Here is a 6,000-nt window from a genome sequence, read left to right as displayed (position 1 = left end):
TATATATATATATATATATATATATATATATATATATATATATATATATATACACACACACGCCCACACGTGTGTATATAGATAGATTAGCTAGATAGAATGGGCACACTCACATAAATTGCATATAAAACATCAGAGCTGCTACTAATGTGTCCTCTTGCATTACAAGCATCAATCCCAGGAGTCCTCAGCGCGTCATTATGTCATTAGAGCAGAAGTGGCAGAGCAGGATGTGTCCTGGCACTAACACTTTGTGTCAGACTGACAGCCCAGCAGTTGCAGGGCGGCTCACACTCCTGTCACTCAGCCTGATGCTTTGCGCTGGTTGGCTGACAGAGACAGTCAGTAACGCCCCGCCTTAGCCCACTCCCTGCTTGGGAACACGAGTTACACAGACAGACAGCAGTGAGCAATGTGAGAGCTGTCTGTAGCTGTCATCAGAGCTTCCCTGTCTGGGGTATACTATGGATCTGTGCTGAATGTCCTCATTCTGCCCCTTTCACTTTACAAGATATGGGGCTGTGGGATTCATCTCATGGTGAGTAGTCTGGTGGCACTGACCTCTGGCAGAGTGTATTAACCACAGACAGGTGACAGGCATATGGCAACACAGAGTTATACTGCATACAGAGGTATGCTAAGCACCGGGCAATGTCTATACCACACATTAAACTGACTACAAAGGGGGTGATAATGAGGGAGGTGACAAGTAGGGGGGTACAGTTCATATTCCATGTTTTATTGACTGCAGAGAGGTGACTAGCAGGGGACACTCACTGACCATAGCTCGGGTTATATTGATCATAGACAGATATCAGGGGGCAATGACAATAGTCCTGTTTATATCAATGTAGCAAACCATAACAAAACTGTAGTGACCACGTGAAGAGGACACCAATTGTCAGGCAGTATACACTGACTATAACAAAGTGATTGCACATAGAGGGCACTAAGGATACAAATATTATAGTGACCACAGACAGTGGAACTGAACTAGCAATGATCTGGCAGACTAGAAGGCACTGATCAATACAAGGGTCTCTTGACCACAAGCACAGGGTACTGACCATAACAAGAGTATATTGGTGACAGAGACATTGACTTCACTGACCACTACCAGTCAGGGTGCCTGTTGCCTTGTCACATTGTTTCTCCTGTTATTTTTAGCTGAACATGCAGCTCAGGTTCTGTGTTTGGGATAATGTTCCACAGGTGACTGTCATTCAAGCCCCTGAAATACACTGAATAATTAATGGTGAATTCCTGCTGCTTGCTAATCTTCCTGTGCAAAGTTAGTTTTATATGGGAAATAATGCATTAACTCAGTGGGATTAAAATACAAATGGGTTAAATTGGCATGTTTCATTGGGGACTGTTCCTATTAAAACATTCTTAATTATACTTCGTATTGTTCTAGAAATGTTACAGCCATTACTAATTTCCATTCCCACTTACTTTGTTATTAATCAGACTTACATATGCATTACATTTTCATAAGAAAAAAAAAATTGGTTATAAAACTTTTTGGCTTTCTTAAAAGCTTAATTAAAAAAAACAATAGGATTTAAAAAAATGACATACAGCAGTTTACTAAAAATTCCTTTTTGAACTGCACTGCCTGGAATGTACTTACACCCATGTAATTGTATGTCAGGTTTTCTGAATGAGATTCCTGGTTGTACAAATAAGACCCTAATTTCCATTTACCTAGAACTTTGAACTCTTTATCTTTACAGCTGATTTATAATCACAACATGTCCAAGTGGCTTAATAGTTATGATGCTGTTTAGGATCAGGAGTCAGCTGTACTTACTAGATCTAACATGCCTTGGAGGTGGAAGTGGAAGGGTAATTTAGCGTGTGTGTACTTAAAGGGATATAGTACTATTTTTTTTCTATCCTGTACATGAAAGAGCAGTAATTAATTATTGTTTCTTATGCATTAAAAGGGTTAAGAAAAATATGTTTAAATTTAAGGTGAAATGACCAGAAGGTGCACGATTACATGGGACATTACAGCTCATTGGCTGACAGAGACAAAAATGTTGGCATATTCAGAACTGGAGCATAATTTACTTTAAAACAAAAAACAAAGCTCTGTAATACATTGTGAAACCTTTTTTAGATACAGCAGAGACAATGTTTGAGTATGAGGTCCTTTTTAAAGGGACATTGCAGTGCAAAGAAAAAAATGCTGTTCTACATTTGACTGCTTATTTATAAAAAGTCACTTATTTCAATATATGCTTAACTTTTTCAAAATGGTTAAGCACATAGTCAAAGTTGCACTCCTGGAACACCCCCATCTTCTACTTATGAGGATATAGCTAATGATTGGAGCATATGCATGCTCATTTTTTCACTAGCCACATCCTCAACGTTAGTGGCCCAAAAGCAAAATGTTGACTATGGATTTAACCGTTTGAAGTGGCTAAACATATGCAAACCATAAAAAAATGTTTTAATAAAATAAATCATTTTGTTATAATAGAATGTTCCTTTAATATAAAATCCCTATTATGCCTATTGCACTTCTAGTTGAACGCAGTTCCAACATCTACTTTCATTTGTACTATTGTATAAAATGAGAATTTTGTCCCTTTATTATTCATGCTGACATTACTTATATGGCTAAATGGGTTTGCCACATCAAAAGTGTTGTTGTTTCTTTAAAGCTGGTACAGAAAACGTACAGAATAGCTCAAAATTCAAGCAAATAAATCAGTTTGACAGATTAATCAGATTAATAAATAGGAGGGCACATTAGAACCTAGACCATAATGCTGCCAGTAGCTTTACTAGTAAAAAGAAAATACTTGTACAGCCCTATAAAATCTAAGGCGTTTGCTAGTGTGAAATAACTATTAGTATGGATGCCAAGTTGCAGAAACTTCTGTTAGCACTTGTTCTAAGCAAAGATGTTCTACCAAATAATTCCCTAGGATTGAGTAAGGTTTAATCATTAAAGGGACATAAACACTTGTAGATAAAGGGCTCCATTTATCATCCACGGGTGGATATATTTGCCCCTATCCACCTGACCTCCTCTGGCGGGCAGCAATCCTTTGCCCACATTTACCATTGCACACAAGCCCTTTGTGCTCTTGTGCAACCTCCCCCCTACCTGCGTACAGCCAATCACGCACGGGCAGGAGCTGTCAATCTCCCTGGTTGGAAGAGACCAGGGAGATTTAAATTCTCCACCTAAGAGGTAAAGAACAGGGCTGGGAAGCAGCGGTCTGATGATCGCTGCTTGATAAATCGAGCCCAAAATCTTTAATTATGTGTAGTAAAACAAAACTTTGCAATATAGTTTAATTATTTATTTTGCCTCTTTACCTGTAATTTTATTTTGTGGGCTTTCTAATACCTGAGACAATAAGGAGTGCAGACTTCACAAGCCCAACTTTGGCTTAGTTTCCATTGAGGTGATAAAGTTTGGAAACTGGTGGAAAAAAACATTTATCTTCATTAAAGGGACAGTTCACCCCAAAATTTTCTCCCATTTAAATTGTTCCAAATGATCTATTTTAACTGCTGGAGTGTATTACATTGTTTACAAGTAGCTCCTTTACCCCTATTTTGGCCTTTGAAATAGACGATTTAGCCTGTGGTATCCCCACCTATACTGAAAGTTTGTATACTGGAGTCTAGGCTATTGAATAGCCAATGTAAACACAGCAAGCAGAATAAATAGCACTCCCAGTGGGGTGCAGGATAGTTAAGTAATAAAATTATAATTCTCCATTGTTCTCTCTATGTATTGAGCTTTAGGTTTCCAGACAAGTATAAGATAAGGAAGCAAGTGTGTGTACACACAGTGATAACATATAGAGATATATTACCTGCAAGCTCAACCCATTGTAATAGGCTGTGGTTTAAACACACAAAACCAGCTACTTCATATACAGAAATAAACCTGAAAACGCAATTTCTCATACAGTTTACACTCTGCAGCTGGTATAACAAAGCATTGACAATACATTAAAGGGACTCTAAACTCAATTTTTTCCTTTAATGACTCAGAGCATGCAATTTTAAGCAACTTTTCTAATTTACTCCTATTATTTTTTTTGTTCTCTTGCTATCTTTATTTAAAAAGCAGGAATGTAAAGCTTAAGAGCCGGCCCATTTTTGGTTCAGAACCTGTGTTATGCTTGCTTATTGGCTTGCTAAATGTAGCCACCAATAAGCAAGCGCTATCCAGGGTGCTGAACCTAATATGGGCTGGCTCCTAAGCATTACATTCCTGCTTTTTAAACAAAGATAGTAGGAGAACGTAGAATATTTGATAGTAGGAGCAAATTAGAAAGTTGCTTAAAATTGCATGCTCTATCTGAATAATGAAATTAAAAAAAAATGGGTTTAGTATCCCTTAAAAACAATTTTATAGTGTACTGTCCCTTTTAAAGTCTAAGAAGATTTTTCATGTTGCTATCCGTTTCCAAAGTTGACCACCTCAATGGAAACTAGTCCTTTAAATGCTGTATTCTTTATAACCACTATAGAGACTTTTTTTTTTTTTTAATTCTCCCTGACTGGTCTCAGTAGAAGAGATAACTCAGATAAGGAGACTAAAACTTTACACTCATTTCTTAGGTATATAACAAACTAATATAATTTGTTTTTTACAAAACACACATCTACTCATTTCTTTTCTTCAGATACATATTTGCTTTGAATACATCATTATGTCTAGCATTTATTTAGTGTTAATGTCCCTTTAAAATATTTCATACCTTGTAAAATTGAATATAAATAATCTCATTCATTTATTTTTCTTTGATTTTGTAAAATATAATAAATATGTTGATTACTGTTCAAATGTATATAATGGGATTTTTACTATTTTCCCCATTCTCTAATGGTTTAGGTCATTTTATTATTGCACTTGTGCATGCAAATAACTATATGTTTAACCCCCATAAAGGGTTAAACACATAATTAAAGTCTGCTCCAGAGCAGCAAATGTCCAGAGCTGAACCAATCAGGAGGGGCAAATGTGTATAGCTGCCAATCAATAGCCTTGTTCAGTGTGTATTGCCGGTCCTGAGCTGAATCTGCCTAGCACATTATAGCATTTAATTATTTATCTTGTATTGCTGTAACTCTTGTGCAATTCTTTGCACACAGTCATAGGTTTTATTAAGTAAGTATGTAATACCTGCTCTCGTGATTCATAACATCATCATTATCCGTCACTAAGCCATTTCTACTCCCTTATTTCATACTGAATTCTCCGGTCCTCTTTAGTATTACAGATGTGTATTTGATGTCTCACAAATGCTGAGCGTGAAATCAGACTGAAAGCGTATTGTATCCATCAGAAGCTATTAAAGGGACACTGAACCCAATTTTTTTTCTTTTGTGATTCTTCTTTCGTGCAATTTTAAACAACTTTCTAATTTACTCCTATTATCAAATTTTCTTCATTCTCTTGGTATGTTTATTTGAAATGCAAGAATGTAGAATGTAAGTTTAGATGCCGGCCCATTTTTGGTGAACAACCTGGGTTGTCCTTGCAGATTGGACAGCACCAATAAACAAGTGCTGTCCATGGTTCTGAACCAAAAATGTACTGGCTCCTTCGCTTAGATACCTTCTTTTTCAAACAAAGATAGCAAGAGGTCGAAGAAAAATTGATAATAGAAGTAAATTAGAAAGTTGCATACAATTGCCGGCTCTATCTGATCATGAAAGAAAAAATTTGGGTTCAGTGTCCCTTTAATCATGGAGGTAAAATTTAGATAAAAGTACACTTAGAGACATAAAACCCAGCATTTTTCTTTCATGATTCAGATAAAACATATAATTTTAGACAACTTTCCAACTTGCCTCTATTATCAAATAGTCTTTGTTTTCTTGGTATACTTTGTTGAAAAGCAGGAAGCTAAGTTAAGGAGCGTGCACGTGTCTGCAGCAGTTTTGCAACCATGTTATACATTAGCAAGAGCACTAGATGGCAGCACTATTTCCTGCCATGTCGCACTCCAGATGTGC

General features: G+C 36.6%; 1 protein-coding gene across 1 annotated transcript in view; it reads left to right on the top strand.

Annotated features, from left to right (window-relative positions):
• The first annotated feature begins 384 nt into the window (after positions 1-384).
• MICAL2 (microtubule associated monooxygenase, calponin and LIM domain containing 2) overlaps positions 385-6,000 on the top strand; it is a 529,879-nt gene continuing 524,263 nt past the window's right edge. The window contains exon 1 of the mRNA XM_053689298.1: positions 385-538. The gene's annotated coding sequence lies outside the window, so the exon portion shown is untranslated. The remainder of the gene's footprint in view (positions 539-6,000) is intronic.

This window comes from Bombina bombina, chromosome 7, assembly GCF_027579735.1.
Source record: "Bombina bombina isolate aBomBom1 chromosome 7, aBomBom1.pri, whole genome shotgun sequence".
Taxonomy (NCBI): Eukaryota; Metazoa; Chordata; class Amphibia; order Anura; family Bombinatoridae; genus Bombina; species Bombina bombina.
The sequence above is the reverse complement of the archived record's forward strand: the minus strand, read 5'-3'. Positions and strand labels throughout refer to the sequence as shown.